The sequence below is a fragment of the Pseudorca crassidens genome, chromosome 6, assembly GCF_039906515.1.
Source record: "Pseudorca crassidens isolate mPseCra1 chromosome 6, mPseCra1.hap1, whole genome shotgun sequence".
In the NCBI taxonomy this organism is placed as follows: Eukaryota; Metazoa; Chordata; class Mammalia; order Artiodactyla; family Delphinidae; genus Pseudorca; species Pseudorca crassidens.
In genome coordinates this window covers 49,775,215-49,791,427 of record NC_090301.1, presented here as the reverse complement: position 1 = coordinate 49,791,427, position 16,213 = coordinate 49,775,215, and the positions used below count along the sequence as shown (strand labels likewise).

The 16,213-nt window shown below is 40.5% G+C and overlaps 1 pseudogene; it reads right to left on the bottom strand.

Annotated features, from left to right (window-relative positions):
• Positions 1 to 389: 389 nt before the first annotated feature.
• LOC137226805 (F-box only protein 5-like) lies at positions 390 to 9,863 on the bottom strand (annotated as a pseudogene).
• Between the last annotated feature and the right edge of the window lie 6,350 nt (positions 9,864 to 16,213).

Here is a 16,213-nt window from a genome sequence, read left to right as displayed (position 1 = left end):
ACTCTATTCATATGTATCTTCTCCTCCACTGGGCTATAGTAAAAGGGCACAAGACATTTTTTAGTCATTTTTATATCTCCATATCTAGTATGGTACTTAGTATAATGGTACCTTATAACATTTTGTTGTTGTTTCTTTTGTGTGTTTTGAATAATGAACATAAGGTTTGCAATAGATAGAGCTGTTTTTCATAGGCTCTCTTGCCCACTTAAACATTAATGATTGTGACCACCTACAGGGGTGGGATAGGGAGGGTGGGAGGGAGATGCAAGAGGGAGATTTGGGGATATATGTGTACGTATAGCTGATTCACTTTGTTTACAGCAGAAACTAACACAAAAATGTAAAGCGATTATACTCCAATAAAGATGTTAAAAAAATATAAAACATTAATGAAACTTCACATTTCTTTTTTTTATGGTAATTCTTTGTATTGCTTTATTGTACAATTGCAATGCCCCCTTATCATCTTCTGGAATCTTCTTCCAAGTTGTGCTCACTTTAGACACGCTGGAAAAGTAAATGATTATAAAGCAAACAATTAAAGCACCACAAAGAACCAAGATTATATTACAGAAACATTAACAGTGCAAAAAAGAAATTTCTATTAGCAGTGCTTCTCAAACCTGGCTATGCATTAGAATTGCCTGAGGCATGAATTTAAGATTTAAGGATGGCCCATGCCTAGTCACTTGGGTTTAATTGATCTAAAATGGGGGCCAGGGCTCTGTATTATTTTTAAAAGCTCACCATTAAGTAATTCTAAGTGGATCCAGGCTTAAGAACCACTACACTTAGTACTTCATTTTTTCACAATATCCTCAAATATCAAATAAGCCCCATTGTATATATGGCACCATCTTGGTTATTTATTAACATTAGACAAGTTTCAAAGAACTTGAGGACACACTGCTATTAGTAGAAATCAATTTAAAAAATCCATTTTGTTAACAAAAATGTTGTGATGTCGATTATCTCTCAAGAAGCTGGCCAACAATAAAAATCAATACTTACTTACGTCTGTTTTGCATCAGCTGTATTTCATGGACCAGTGTAAAGTAACACAAAGAGTACCTCTAAAAAATTTTTCAGGGCTTCCCTGGACGCCTGCGCGTCCGGAGCCTGTGCTCCGCAACGGGAGAGGCCACAACAGTGAGAGGCCCGCGTACCGCAAAAAAAAAAAAAAATTTTCAAAGAGCCGAAAATGAACCCAGTTGAGTTGGAGGCAATCTAATTCAATAGATTAGATAATCATCTTAATTCTCAATTACCACATCCTAACAGGTTTTCTTTGGTGGAATGAGAAAGGGGAGTCAGTATAAGGTTTCTAAGAGACAGTAATAATCAGACCCATTTGTGGGTTTCTGTATTTTCATCACTGTCAAATTTACTGTCAAATTTGAAAATAGCCTAAAAAAAACAAATTATTTTATACTTTCAAGTGTGACAAAAATCATAATGCCTATAGGACCTGTACACCAGACCTAGGCTGTTGTTTTATAGTTAAGACTAAAAGATGCAGCTTACCTATGAACAATTTCAGAACCAAAAGAACAAAGATCCCAATCTAACAGAAATAGTTTTCTAATAGCATACATATGAAATTTGAAATAACTGGATTAAATGCATACTCTAAAAATTATCTTTCTTTCCTCTTAGTGACACATAGGTAGTAAAATACCAGCAACCAGACAAAAGTCATCACCTCAATTAAACAACAGTGCAAGACTACCCTACTATGTCTTTGCACAGGCTCAGCGGCCATAGCTCACGGACCCAGCCGCTCCGCGGCATGTGGGATCTTCCCGGACCGGGGCACAAACCCGTGTCCCCTGCATCGGCAGGCGGACTCTCAACCACTGCGCCACCAGGGAAGCCCCCCTACTATGTCTTTGCATGAGCTGGTGGTGCTGAGCCACCTAACAAAAATTTTCATGGGTTACACTAATGAACTCAAAACAACAATACTTACTTGATTAAGTCCATATCACTGAGCTGTGTTAAAATATTTGCTAAGGGATGTCTGAGTCCCCTTCGAAAGAGTTCCCTGAGAACATCTACACACTTTAGGCCTGTTTTCCTGCCAATTATATTCCGTAGTCTAAAATTTCCACTGGATATAAATTCCCTCAGCTTCTCCCAATCTATTTTAGGATTTCGTTTACCTTTTTTTTTTTTTTTAACGTTGAACAAACCACTTTTTCAGAATGAAGAGCTGGCAGCAAGTTTTTCTTGGGATGTTGGTCTGCGCTTTGCGTCCATAGCGGGCAAGATTGTGGACTGTCACTGAAATTTTCCACCAGGGGAAGGCTACTGTCTTCATGCTCATTGAAGCCACTTTGTTGGGAAAATGAAGAGTAGCCACTGTCTTCATAAGGTACACTGGTCTCCAGTTCTTCTATGTCATTTGAACTGTTAAGTGTCGTACATGTTGATTTTCCTTATTATGCCAGGGTTTGCTTTCAGTTTCAAGTTCTACAATGCTGGGGCTCATAGTCGGTGACCGAAAACCTGGTAAACTTTCATAGTCTTTCTGTTTTTTTTTCTAGATTAGCAACTTTATCTTTCTGTTTCTTATCTCTTTTTTTTTAATTGGAGTATAATTGCTTTACAATGGTGTGTTAGTTTCTGCTTTATAACAAAGTGAATGAGTTATACGTATACATATGTTCCCATATCTCCTCCCTCTTGAGTCTCCCTCTCTCCCACCCTCCCTATCACACCCCTCCAGGTGGTCACAAGCCACCGAGCTGATCTCCCTGTGCTATGCGGCTGCTTCCCACTAGCTATCTACCTTACGTTTGGTAGTGTATATATGTCCATTCCTCTCTCTCGCTTTGTCACAGCTTACACTTCACCCTCCCCATATCCTCAAGTCCATTCTATAGTAGGTCTGTGTCTTTATTCCTGTCTCACCCCTAGGTTCTTCATGATATTTTTTTTTTCTTAAATTCCGTATATATGTGTTAGCATACGGTATTTGTCTTTCTCTTTCAGACTTACTTCACTCTCTATGACAGACTCTAGGTCTATGCACCTCATTACAAATAGCTCAATTTCATTTCTTTTTATGGCTGAGAAATATGCCATTGTATATATGTGGCACATCTTGTTTATCCATTCATCCGATGATGGACACTTAGGTTGTTTCCATCACCTGGCTATTGCAAATAGAGCTGCAATGAGCATTTTGGTACATGACTCTTTTTGAATTATGGTTTTCTTAGGGTATATGCCCAGTAGTGGGATTGCTGGGTCATATGGTAGTTCTATTTGTAGTTTTTTAAGGAACCTCCATACTGTTCTCCACAGTGGCTTTATCAATTTACATTCCCACCAACAGTGCAAGAGGGTTCCCTTTTCTCCACACCCTCTCCAGCATTTATTGTTTCTAGATTTTTTGATGATGACCATTCTGACTGGTGTGAGATGATATCTCATTGTAGTTTTGATTTGCATTTCTCTAATAATTAATGATGTTGAGCATTCTTTCATGTGTTTGTTGGCAGTCTGTATGACTTCTTTGGAGATTGTCTCTTTAGGTCTTCTGTCCATTTTTGGATTGCGTTGTTTGTTGTTTTGTTATTGAGCTGCATGAGCTGCTTATAAATTTTGGAGATTAATCCTTTGTCAGTTGCTTCATTTGCAAATATTTTCTCCCATTCTGAGGGTTGTCTTTTGGTCTTGTTTTTGGTTTCCTTTGCTGTGCAAAAGCTTTGAAGTTTCATTAGGTCCCATTTGTTTACTTTTGTTTTTATTTCCATTTTTCTAGGAGGTGGGTCAAAAAGGATCTTGCTGTGATTTATGTCATAGAGTGTTCTGCCTATGTTTTCCTCTAAGAGTTTGATAGGTTCTGGCCTTACATTTAGGTCTTTAATCCATTTTCAGCTTATTTTTGTGTATGGTGTTAGGGAGTGATCTAATCTCATACTTTTACATGTACCTGTCCAGTTTTCCCAGCACCACTTATAGAAGAGGCTATCCTTTCTCCACTGTACATTCCTGACTCCTTTATCAAAGATAAGGTGACCGTATGTGTGTGGGTTTATCTCTGGGCTTTCTATCCTGTTCCATTGATCTATATTTCTGTTTTTGTGCCAGCACCATACTATCTTGATTACTGTAGCTTTGTAGTATAGTCTGAAGTCCGGGAGCCTGATTCCTCCAGCTCCATTTTTCTTTCTCAAGATTGCTTTGGCTATTCAGGGTCTTTTGTGTTTTCATACAAATTGTGAAATTTTTTGTTCTAGTTCTGTGAAAAATGCCAGTGGTAGTTTGATAGGGATTGTATTGCATCTGTAGATTGCTTTGGGTAGTAAGAGTCCATCTATTTGTATCATCTTTAATTTCTTTCATCAGTGTCTTATACTTTTCTGCATACAGGTCTTTTGTCTCCCTACATAGGTTTATTCCTAGGTATTTTATTCTTTTTGTTGCAATGGTAAATGAAAGTGTTTTCTTGATTTCACTTTCAGATTTTTCATCATTACTGTATAGGAATGCAAGAGATTTCTGTGCATTAATTTTGTATTCTGCTACTTTACCAAATTCATTGTTTAGCTCTAGTAGTTTTCTGGTAGCATCTTTAGGATTCTCTATGTATAGTATCATGTCATCTGCAAACAGTGACAGCTTTACTTCTTCTTTTTCGATTTGGATTCCTTTTATTTCCTTTTCTTCTTTGATTGCTGTGGCTAAATCTTCCAAAACTATGTTGAATAAGAGTGGTGAGAGTGGGCAACCTTGTCTTGTTCTTGATCTTAGTGGAAATGCTTTCAGTTTTTCACCATTGAGGACGATGTTGGCTGTGGGTTTGTCATATATGGCCTTTATTATGTTGAGGAAAGTTCCCTCTATGCCTACTTTCTGCAGGGCTTTTATGATAAATTGGTGTTGAATTTTGTCGAAAGCTTTCTCTGCATCTATTGAGATGATCACATGGTTTTTCTCCTTCAATTTGTTAATATGGTTTATCACATTAATTGATTTGTGTATACTGAAGAATCCTTGCATTCCTGGAATAAATCCCACTTGATCATGGTGTATGATCCTTTTAATGTGCTGTTTGCTAGTATTTTGTTGAGGACTTTTGCATCTATGTTCATCAGTGATATTGGCCTGTAGTTTCCTTTCTTTGTGACATCCTTGTCTGGGTTTGGCATCAGGGTGACGGTGGCCTCGTAGAATGAGTTTGGGAGTGTTCCTCCCTCTGCTATATTTTGGAAGAGTTTGAGAAGGATAAGTGTTAGCTCTTCTCTAAATGTTTGATAGAATTCGCCTGTGAAGCCATCTGCTCCTGGGCTTTTGTTTGTTGGAAGATTTTTAATCATAGTTTCAATTTCAGTGCTTGTGAATGGTCTGTTCATATTTTCTATTTCTTCCTGATTCAGTCTTGGCAGGTTGTGCATTTCTAAGAATTTGTCCATTTCTTCCAGGTTGTCTATTTTATTGGCATAGAGTTGCTTGTAGTAATCTCTCATGATCTTTTGTATTTCTGCAGTGTCAGTTTTTACTTCTCCTTTTTCATTTCTAATTCTATTGACCTGAGTCTTCTTCCTTTTTTTCTTGATGAGTCTGGCTAATGCTTTATCAATTTTGTTTATCTTCTCAAAGAACCAGCTTTTAGTTTTATTGATCTTTGCTATCGTTTCCTTCATTTCTTTTTCATTTTTTTCTGATCTGATTTTTATGATTTCTTTCCTTCTGCTAACTTGGGGGTTCTGTTGTTCTTCTTTCTCTAATTGCTTTAGGTGCAAGGTTAGGTTGTTTATTCGAGATGTTTCCTGTTTCTTAAGGTAGGATTGTATTGCTATAAACTTCCCTCTTAGAACTGCTTTTGCTGCATCCCATAGATTTTGGGTCGTCATGTCTCCATTTTCATTTGTTTCTAGGTATTTTTCGTTTCCTCTTTGATTTCTTCAGTGATCACTTCGTTATTAAGTAGTGTATTGTTTAGCCTCTATGTGTTTTTATTTTTTACAGATCTTTTCCTGTAATTGATATCTAGTCTCATAGCATTGTGGTCGGAAAAGATACTTGATACAATTTCAATTTTATTAAATTTACCAAGGCTTGATTTGTGACCAAGATATGATCTATCCTGGAGAATGTTCCATGAGCACTTGAGAAAAATGTGTATTCTGGTGTTTTTGGATGGAATGTCCTATAAATATCAATTAAGTCCATTTTCTTTAATGTATCATGTAAAGCTTGTGTTTCCTTATTTATTTTCATTTTGGATGATCTGTCCATTGGTGAAAGTGAGGTGTTAAAGTCCCCTACTATGAATGTGTTACTTTCGATTTCCCCTTTTATGGCTGTTAGTATTTGCCTTATGTATTGTGGTGCTCCTATGTTGGGTGCATAAATATTTACAATTGTTATATCTTCTTCTTGGATCGATTCCTTGATCATTATGTAGTGTCCTTCTTTGTCTTTTGTAATAGTCTTTATTTTAAAGTCTATTTTGTCTGATATAAGAATTGCTACTCCAGCTCTCTTTTGGTTTCCATTTGCATGAAATATCTTTTTCCATCCCCTTACTTTCAGTCTGTATGTGTTTCTACGTCTGAAGTGGGTCTCTTGTAGACAGCAAATATATGGGTCCTATTCATGTATCCATTCAGCCAATCTGTGTCTTTTGGTGGGAGCATTTAGTCCATTTATATTTAAGGTAATTATCGATATGCATGATCCTGTTCCCGTTTTCTTAATTGTTTTGGGTTCGTTATTGTAGGTCTTTTCCTTCTCTTGTGTTTGTTGCCTAGAGAAGTTCCTTTAGCATTTGTTGTAAAGCTGGTTTGGTGGTGCTGAACTCTCTCAGCTTTTTCTTTTCTGTAAAGGTTTTAATTTCTCCATCAAATCTGAATGAGATCCTTGCTGGGTAGAGTAATTTTTGTTGCAGATTTTTCTCCTTCACCAGTTTAAATATGTGCTGCCAGTCCCTTCTGGCCTGCAGAGTTTCTGCTGAAAGATCAGCTGTTAACCTTATGGGGATGCCCTTGTGTGTTATTTGTTGTTTTTCCCTTGTTGCTTTTAATATGTTTTCTTTTTATTTAATTTTTGACAGTTCGATTAATATGTGTCTTGGCGTATTTCTCCTTGGATTTTTCCTGTATGGGACTCTCTGTGCTTCCTGTACTTGATTAACTATTTCCTTTCCCATATTAGGGAAGTTTTCAACTATAATCTCTTCAAATATTTTCTCAGTCCCTTTCATTTTCTCTTCTTCTTCTGGAACCCCTATAATTCGAATGTTGGTGCGTTTAATGTTGTCCCAGAGGTCTCTGAGCCTGTCCTCAGTTCTTTTCATTGTTTTTTCTTTATTCTGCTCTGCAGTAGTTATTTCCACTACTTTATCTTCCAGGTCACTTACCCGTTCTTCTGCCTCAGTTATTCTGCTATTGATCCCATCTGGAGTATTTTTAATTTCATTTACTGTGTTGTTCATCATTGTTTGTTTCATCTTTAGGTCTTCTAGGTCCTTGTTAAGTGTTTCTTGCATTTTGTCTATTGTATTTCCAACATTTTGGATCATGTTTACTATTATTATTCTGAATTCTTTTTCAGGTAGACTGCCTATTTCCTCTTCATTTGTTAGGTCTGGTGAGTTTTTATCTTGCTCTTTCATCTGCTGTGTGTTCTTCTGTCTTCTCATTTTGCTTATCTTACTGTGTTTGGGGTCTCCTTTTTGCAGGCTGCAGGTTCGTAGTTCCCGTTGTTTTTGGTGTCTGTCCTCAGTGGTGAAGGTTGGTTCAGTGGGTTGTGTAGGCTTCCTGGTGGAGGGGACTAGTGCCTGTGTCCTGGTGGATGAGGCTGGATCTTGTCTTTCTGGTGGGCAGGTCCACGTCTGGTGGTGTGTTTTGGGGTGTCTGTGGGCTTATGATTTTAGGCAGCCTCTCTGCTAATGGGTGGGTTTGTGTTCCTGTCTTGCTAGTTGTTTCGCATAGGGTGTCCAGCACTGTAGCTTGCTGGTCGTTGAGTGAAGCTGGGTATTGGTGTTGAGATGGAGATATTCGCCGTTTGATATTATGTGGAGCTGGGAGGTCTCTTGTGGACCAGTGTCCTTAAGTTGGCTGTCCCACGTCAGAGGCACAGCACTGACTCCTGCATGCAGCACCAAGAGCCTTTCATTCACACGGCTCAGAATAAAAGGGAGAAAAAGTAGAAAGAAAGAATTAGTAGAAGAAAGAAAGAAAGAAGAAAGAAAGAAAGAAGGGAGGGAGGGAAGGAGGAAGGCAGGAAGGAAGGAGGGAAGGAAGGAAAAAAGCAAGAAAGAAGATAAAGTAAAATAAAATAAAGTAAGATAAAATATAATAAAGTTATTAAAATAAAAAAAATTATTAAGAAAAAAAATTAAAAAAACAAAAAAAAAAAAAAAACAAAAAAACGGACGGATAGAGCCCTAAGACAAATGGTGGAAGCCAAGCTATACAGAGAAAATCTCACACAGAAGCATACACATACACACTCACAAAAACAGGAAAAGGGGAAAAAATCATATATCTTGCTCTCAAAGTCCACCTCCTCAATTTGGGATGATCCGTTGTCTATTCATGTATTCCACAGTTGCAGGGTACATCAAGTTGATTGTGGAGCTTTAATCCGCTGCTTCTGAGTCGGCTGGGAGAAATTTCCCTTTCTCTTCTTTGTTCTCACAGCTCCCAGGGGCTCAGCTTTGGATTTGGCCCCACGTCTGCGTGTAGGTCACTGGAGGGTGTCTGTTCTTCGCTCAGACAGGACGGGGTTAAAGGAGCCGCTGATTCGGGGGCTCTGGCTCCCTCAGGCCAGGGGGAGGGAGGAGCATGGAGTGCGGGGAGAGCCTGCGGCGGCAGAGGCCAGCGTGACATTACACCAGCCTGAGGCGCGCCATGCGTTCTCCCAGGGGAGTTGTCCCTGCATCCCGGGACTCTGGCAGTGGTGGGCTGCACAGGCTCCCCGGAAGGGGGGTGTGGACAGTGACCTGTGCTCGCACACAGGCTTCTTGGTGGCAGCAGCAGCAGCCTTAGCGTCTCATGCCCGTCTCTGGGATCCGCGGTTTTAGCCGCGGCTCGCGCCCGTTTCTGGAGCTCCTTTAAGTAGCGCTCTTAATCCTCTCTCCTCGCGCACCAGGAAACAAAGAGGCAGGAAAAAGTCTCTTGCCTCTTCGACAGGTCCAGACTTTTCCCCGGACTCCCTCCCGGCTAGCTGTGACGCACTAACCTCCTGCAGGCTGTGTTCACGCCGCCAATCACAGTCCTCTCCCAGCGCTCCGACCGAAGCCTCAGCCCCGCCCGCCCTGGCGGGTGAGCAGACAAGCCTCTCGGGCTGGTGAGTTCCGGTCGGCCCCTGATCCTCTGTGCGGGAATCTCTCCGCTTTGCCCTCCGCACCCCTTTTGCTGTGCTTTCTTCTGCGGCTCCAAAGCTTTCCCCCTCCGCCACCCGCAGTCTCCACGCGCGAAGGGGCTTCCTAGTGTGTGGTAAGTTTTCCTTTTTCACAGCTCCCTCCCACTGGTGCAGGTCCTGTCCCTATTCTTTGTCTCTGTTTTTTCTTTTTTCTTTTACCCTACCCAGGTACGTGGGGAGTTTCTTGCCTTTTGGGAGCTCTGAGGTCTTCTGCCAGCGTTCAGTACGTGTTCTGTAGCAGTTGTTCCACGTGTAGATGTATTTCTGGTGTATCTGTGGGGAGGAAGGTGATCTCCGCGTCTTAATCTTCCGCCATCTTCCCGGAAGACCCTTTCATAGTCTTTAATGCAGTCTTTTTAAGAACCTTCCAAATATGAAGTAGTGTAGGAACCTTGTCTTCTGTCATCAGGCTTTACCGGTTTAATTCCAGAATGAACGTGGTAATAGTTAAAATCCCACTTCATTTTGACGCAGAAAGTGAGACTTCCTTCTTTACAACCGTCTGAGGGGCGAGGGCGCCGTAGCTGCAGTGGCAGGAACCGGAGGGCGCCGTGGGGAGCAGCTGCAGGGGCGCTGGCTCACGCCAGGGCAAGTGGGGTTCGCCTCAGGTGAGGGAGCTGCACCTGCGGCAGAGAAGCAGGCCGTCCACTTCTCAGAGCTCTCAAGACTTCACATTTCTGATTATGATTGTTAGTTGGGTAATCAAAATATAACCATGTCATGTTCTAAGGTCAGTTCTTCCTATTTTTAATTGTATGCTTTCCTTAATTTGTGCTCATTTCTAAGTTTTTGAGCTGTGTTTTTATGTTTATTCTTTTAAAATTTGCATTGTGTTTTCTTTTTATTAAGACTATAACCCCAATAACTCTTGTTTATTCTCCCAGATACAGAAATATGTGATGGTTATGTTCTAGTTTGTTGAAATTTTTAGTTACTTAAAATTAGATTCTGGTGAAACTATTAATTGACATGGGGTAGAACTAGCATGTTGGAAACTGGGGTGTCTAATGCCTGCGTTGAGTACAAACCTTGATTTTTTTAAGCATAGAAGCAGCCTAGGGATGTGCCTCAGACACAGGAAGACTTTGGGCTTTATCACCCGGTTACACTCACAATAGGGAGGGTGTTGGTGCCCCAGGGTGAGTACTAAGTCAGTGAGCTGTGAGCTATAATTGCAGAGTGCCCTCTTTTCCTCATCTTTTTTTTTTTTTTTTCTGCTGTATGCAGGCCTCTCACTATTGTGGCCTCTCCCGTTGCGGAGCACAGGCTCTGGACGTGCAGGCTCAGCAGCCATGGCGCACGGGCCCAGCCGCTCCGCGGCACGTGGGATCTTCCCGGACCGCGGCATGAACCCGCGTCCCCTGCATCGGCAGGCGGACTCTCTACCACTGCACCACCAGGGAAGGCCTCCTCATCTTTTATGGAGAGTCTTCCAAACACATATGGTGCTTGTTCTTTGCAGGGAGATATGCTCCCATTGTCTGTTGGCATGTGTTGTGAGCTAATTTAGGTTCACTGAACATACCTGAAAATCTCCATAGCTAAGCCCCTGATTTCTGTGTATGAGACTTTTTATTTTGTGAAATGGATACAGTAAGCAGGAAGAATAAAATACTGCTCAGGTAAGATTTCTACTCAGAAGCTTTTTCAAAGGAGGCTATGAATTATAATGCAAAAGGACATTGCACTCACTGCATGGTGATCTGGTTCTGAAAGCAAAGCCTTTCTTTGATAGCTAGAGGACAAGTAATTCTAAAGATCAAAAAACTTGTTATCATACTAAGAAACCTAAATCTGTGCCTGTGTATGTATTATTTTCCAAAATGTTCAGTTATGTATTACTCTGTCACCTCAGCGTTCAAAAACTAAAATGAACCATGGGATGGGGGGACAGTAATATCACTACAGCCCATCCTGGGCAGCCAGGTGGATTGTTTTTAGGCCACCTCAACTTATCCTTCATTGTCGTTCTAGCTCCTTTGAAGTAACTCTGAGGTTTCTCTTTCTCTCTCCAGTGCCTGGAGCTTCTGGCAATATGACAAGGTAAACAATTGACTACAGCAGAAGTAGCAAACTGAGGCCTATGGGCCAAGTCTAGCTCTGGCCTGCTTTTGTACTGCCTGTGAGCTGAGCATGGTTTTCACACTTTGAAAAACAAAAAAATAAGAATCTGTGACAGAGACTGTAGGTGGCCTGAACCTATGCCTAAGATACATACTGTCTGGCCTTTGACAGGAATGTTTGCCAGCCATTGCCAGCCATCTGAATTTTATTCTGCAGTGGCCTTGACATCCCTGCCTTCTTTCACAGACTCTTCTGACCTCCTGTTACTACTTCTTGTGCACATCTTGACCTTTAGTGCACTATCAAACATCCTTCAGTTTCTATTGCTACAGGCTGCATCCTCCCTCTCACCTATGCCTCTGTGTCTTTGTACATGCTCTTCCTGCTTTCTGGAATGTTCTCCACTCTACCCTGCATCTTTTGTGATCTGTATCTGTTGTGCAATTTATCTATTTTATCTTCACTTCTCTGAATAGAACAATGTACACAATGCTGATAACGAATGAATATTATCTAATAATTAAACCTTATCAAATAAATAATGTTTAGCCAGAGAGAAAATTATAGATACTGGACAGAAAGCCAGTGACAAATTTGTGTTCCTGTTGTCATTGGTCATGTTGCTGTTGATGACAGCTCTCTTCTCACGCTGCCTTGGTTATTTACTATCAGCATAAATAATGGCAGTGTTTTTTTTTTAATCTTTCTTTTCTCATTTGTGTTTTATTCATATATTTTTTCAAAGCACAGAAAAAAGATAAAGTCCAGGGTCTTGAAAATTAGTGGGCTTGTACACTAAGCAATGGTAAGGAAGGAAGATAACATTTCAGGAGAGAAAAAGCAATAGTAACAGCAAGTGATTTTGCAAGGGGATATATGTATCAGATAGTGTTTTTGTTATGGAAAAGAATTAAGATCACTAGCCACAGTTGGCCATTTTAAAGCCCTGGGTGTTGCTATGGCTACACTGAGGAACCTGTTATGGTCACCCTTAGAGTATACACAATGATAAAGGGAATTTAGTGCTTTTAGATACAAATATGAATGATAAAAAGTTTGTTTTTCTAATCAAAAGAAGGAAGTGAAAATGGATTTGTTTGTCTCTACCAGCTATGGGAATTAGAGGTTGGAAAAACTAAGATAATTGACATATGTGTTAGGTTACAAAAAAGATGTGGTAATTTAGAACTAATCCCGAAAAAATGATATAACATTCTGTTGTGAAATCTTTATAAGAGGGGCAAAAGGTAGTAGGGAATAAAGTAAACCTAGTACCATAGGTAAACAATACCCAAATTCTTAAATGACAGTTTAGAAATAATAAAATACAAAAGTGAGTAACCTGTTTGTTCCTAAGCTTAAATCTTATGTTTGGAACATTCTTATAATTTTAAGCTGTTCAAAAAGCAGTTCTTGTTCATTGCCTGCTTTCCCCTGACCTTTAAGGAACCTGTGATTAAACTCCACCTCCATATATTCCCATTTTAGAGCTATCCAGCAGAGCTGTTCTTCAGTCAATATATGCCTTCATCTCTTATTCTGACTTGACCTGAATTTCTTTTGTGATTTTTTTTCTCCTAGAAAAGCCTATTTCAACCTTTGGTATCAAAATCACTCCTTCTGTGGGCAAGTAAAATAGTAGCCAAGTGTCAGATGTCATTCACGTTACTCTCCTTGAAACTCCATCTACCTCCTTTACCTGTTTATCTCTTCAAAGTGGGAAGTAATCAGTATGGTCATTTTTATTTTTAAGATTCACTTTTCATTATCATTTAAAAAACATCTAAAAGGATATATCGCTCACTGTCCTTTTGAGATGTGAGGTCAATAAGTTATTATGGGGGCTTTCCTGGAGGTCCAGTGGTTAATACTTGGCACTTCCATGAAAGCGCAGGTTCGATCCCTGGTCGGGAAACTAAGATCCCGCGTGACGTGTGGTGTGGCAAAAAAGACAAAAACCAAAAAGTTATTATGTGGTGGGCACTAAGATAACACTGCATATTTTATTTATTTTATTTACCTGACTTGGGAAACTTTTGGTCTCATTTAGAGAATATGGAAAAACCTTAACAAGGCTGTGTAAAACTCATTTTACTCAATATTTTGGTTCATATGTTTGCCAAATTGATATTGTCTAATTCAAAAGGAAAACATGTCCAGTTTTTCATTTTAAGTCCCATGGACCCTTATTGGGTACTAATCTTATTTTTGCTCTAAGTAATTTTATGTGTTCTGAAACTGAACTTTGCATTTAAATGTGATTCTACAATTCCTGAAATTTAGAGAAGAAAGTTCCAAACATTATCAATCACAGCTGTCTATATACCTTTTGACACCTTCTGTTGTTCACACTATGAGTTAGGCTTAGTGAGCCAGGAAATGCTGCCCTTTCTTTTACACTTACCCTTTCAGGGGTGTATAGATAAGGCCGTCAGTGAGCTTGCCAGCATGCAGGCTCATAACCATGGTCTGGGGCAAACCACTGATTCTTCCCTCCCTAGTCACTCTCTTTCAACTGACTGACCAAGAGTGGTCACCTTGACCTAAGGTCAGCTGGTCTGGGTAGTAACCTTTGCATGCAATGACAGGAAGAGATGAGTTTGGAATATCAGATTCTCTCTCCTAGTACTTTTCCTTATAAAACATGGGTGATCCTTGCAGTTAAAAATGGAGGATGAGATGAAGAGGATGCAAAGAGGGGAACTACATGGTAGGGTTGGGGCCATGAGGATTTATGGAAAAGTGAAATTATAATCTAGCACACAGATTTTTCCCAGAGATGGAATGAGAGACCATGTGACCTCTGGGTGTGACTGAAAGGTCAGTCCACTAAGCTACCTCTATGTTTGAGGCAATAGCTTTACAATCCTCTCTCCCCAGCCATTTTCCCCCCAGAGGTTACCTTGAGTTCCTTACAGGCTAAAGAATTGACCAGAAACAAATAAAATTCCTGTCGTTTAGACCTTCCTCCCTGAGTAGGATATCAATGTGCTCCATCTTATGCTACTGCTACTGCTCTGTGCAGTCAGCGTGGGCCGTGAACAAGGATCTGACAGGTGACCATTATCTGTTCAGGGAATGTCATGGGCTTGCTGCTTTTCCTTGGACAGCTGGTCCCCAAAGAATTGTAGCACTGTCAAAATTTAAACATGGCTCAGCTCTCCTTAAATGTGCTTCTGTGAGAAACATACAGTCTCTTTGTTCTAAATAGGTGATGGAACTGTTTCTGGAATTGAATTGGATTACATGTGTATTTCATGCTTGATTTCTCCTGTGTGAGGAAAACACCACCAGCTGAGTGTGCTTTTGGGGTATTTGAGGGGCAAAGGCCCTGCTCTGTGCCCATCCTGATCTCTAACCTCCATGCTTGTACCTTGCTTGCTTGAAAGATATAAGCCCATATTGCTCGAGATACTTACAATTGTTTAGGGAAGGTGTTGTCTTCTAGCTTACTACCCTCCAAGACATGGGCTTACTGGCTTTTCTTTCCTGTCTCCTGACACTCCTGGGCCTTTCTTCAGGGTTGGTGTGATATTATGATATAATAAAAACTAGGATATTTGATCTTTGTCCCTAGTTCCTGGCACAGAGCTCCTAAAACTCTTGTAATTTCCTAAGCGATGTGAGTGTCCTTTTGTATGCTAGTGAGATGACTGGTAGCTGGCAGCGCCTAGATAGCTTCAGGATGAGGGCTGTTCACCAAAATGATCAAGGCACATTTAGAGGGTTGGAAGTTTCAGCCCCACTCCCTGACTTCTGGGAAGGGGAGAGGGGCTAGAGATTGAATTAACCACCAATGGTCAGTGATTTAATCAATCGTGCCTGTATAATGGAACCTCCATAAAAATGCTAAACCTCAGGGTTTGGAGAGCTTCTGGGTTGGTGAACACATCCACATGCTGGGAGGGTGGTGCACCCCAACTCCAAGGGGACAGAAATTCCTGTGCTTTGCATCTTTCTGGATCTCACCCTGTATACTTCATCTGGCTGTTCATCTGCATCCCTTATAGTGTCCTTCACAATAAATGGGTAAATGTAAGTAAATGTTTCCCTGAGTTTTGTGAGCCATTCTAACCTGGGGGAAGGTTTGTAGGAGCTCCTGACTTTGCAGCCAAGTTGGACGGACCCTTCTTTTTTTTTTCTTCCCCGCATGACATGTGGGATCCTAGTTCCCTGATCAGGGCTCGAACCTGTGCCCCTTGCAGTGGAAGCACTCCCCACTGGACCACCAGGGAAGTCCTGGACAGATCCATTACTTGTGACTGACATCTGAAGTGAGGGCTTTTAGACTGAACCCTAAACCTGTGGAGCTGGACGCTAAGTCCTGGTATTGAATTAAGTTATAGGACACTTAGTTGGTGTTCAGAGTTGGAAAGTTGATCGACATGGGAAAAAAAAACCCCACATTTCACTTCGGAAGTGCTGTGAGTAGAGAAATAGTTTTCCTTTAGCAGTGAATATACAAGTGGTTCTGGGCACATGGCAGACAGTACTAACATGAAGAGGAAATCAGGTGGCAATTATATAATGAGCATTTTTATTAAATTTAGGAGTTGCATTCATCCTGTGAGCTTCATTTTCTTTAGGATGATTTCATTTTCTAGGTGCATTTATTTCATGGAGAGAGGTACTTGGTAAATATATATGTATAGGGATATAAATCATGCCCTTAAGTAGACATTGTGCTCATTTAATTCTTATAAGAATACTGCTGGGTAGGTATTCTTACCTGTATTTTTTGATGAAGAAATTGAGGCTTAGAGTC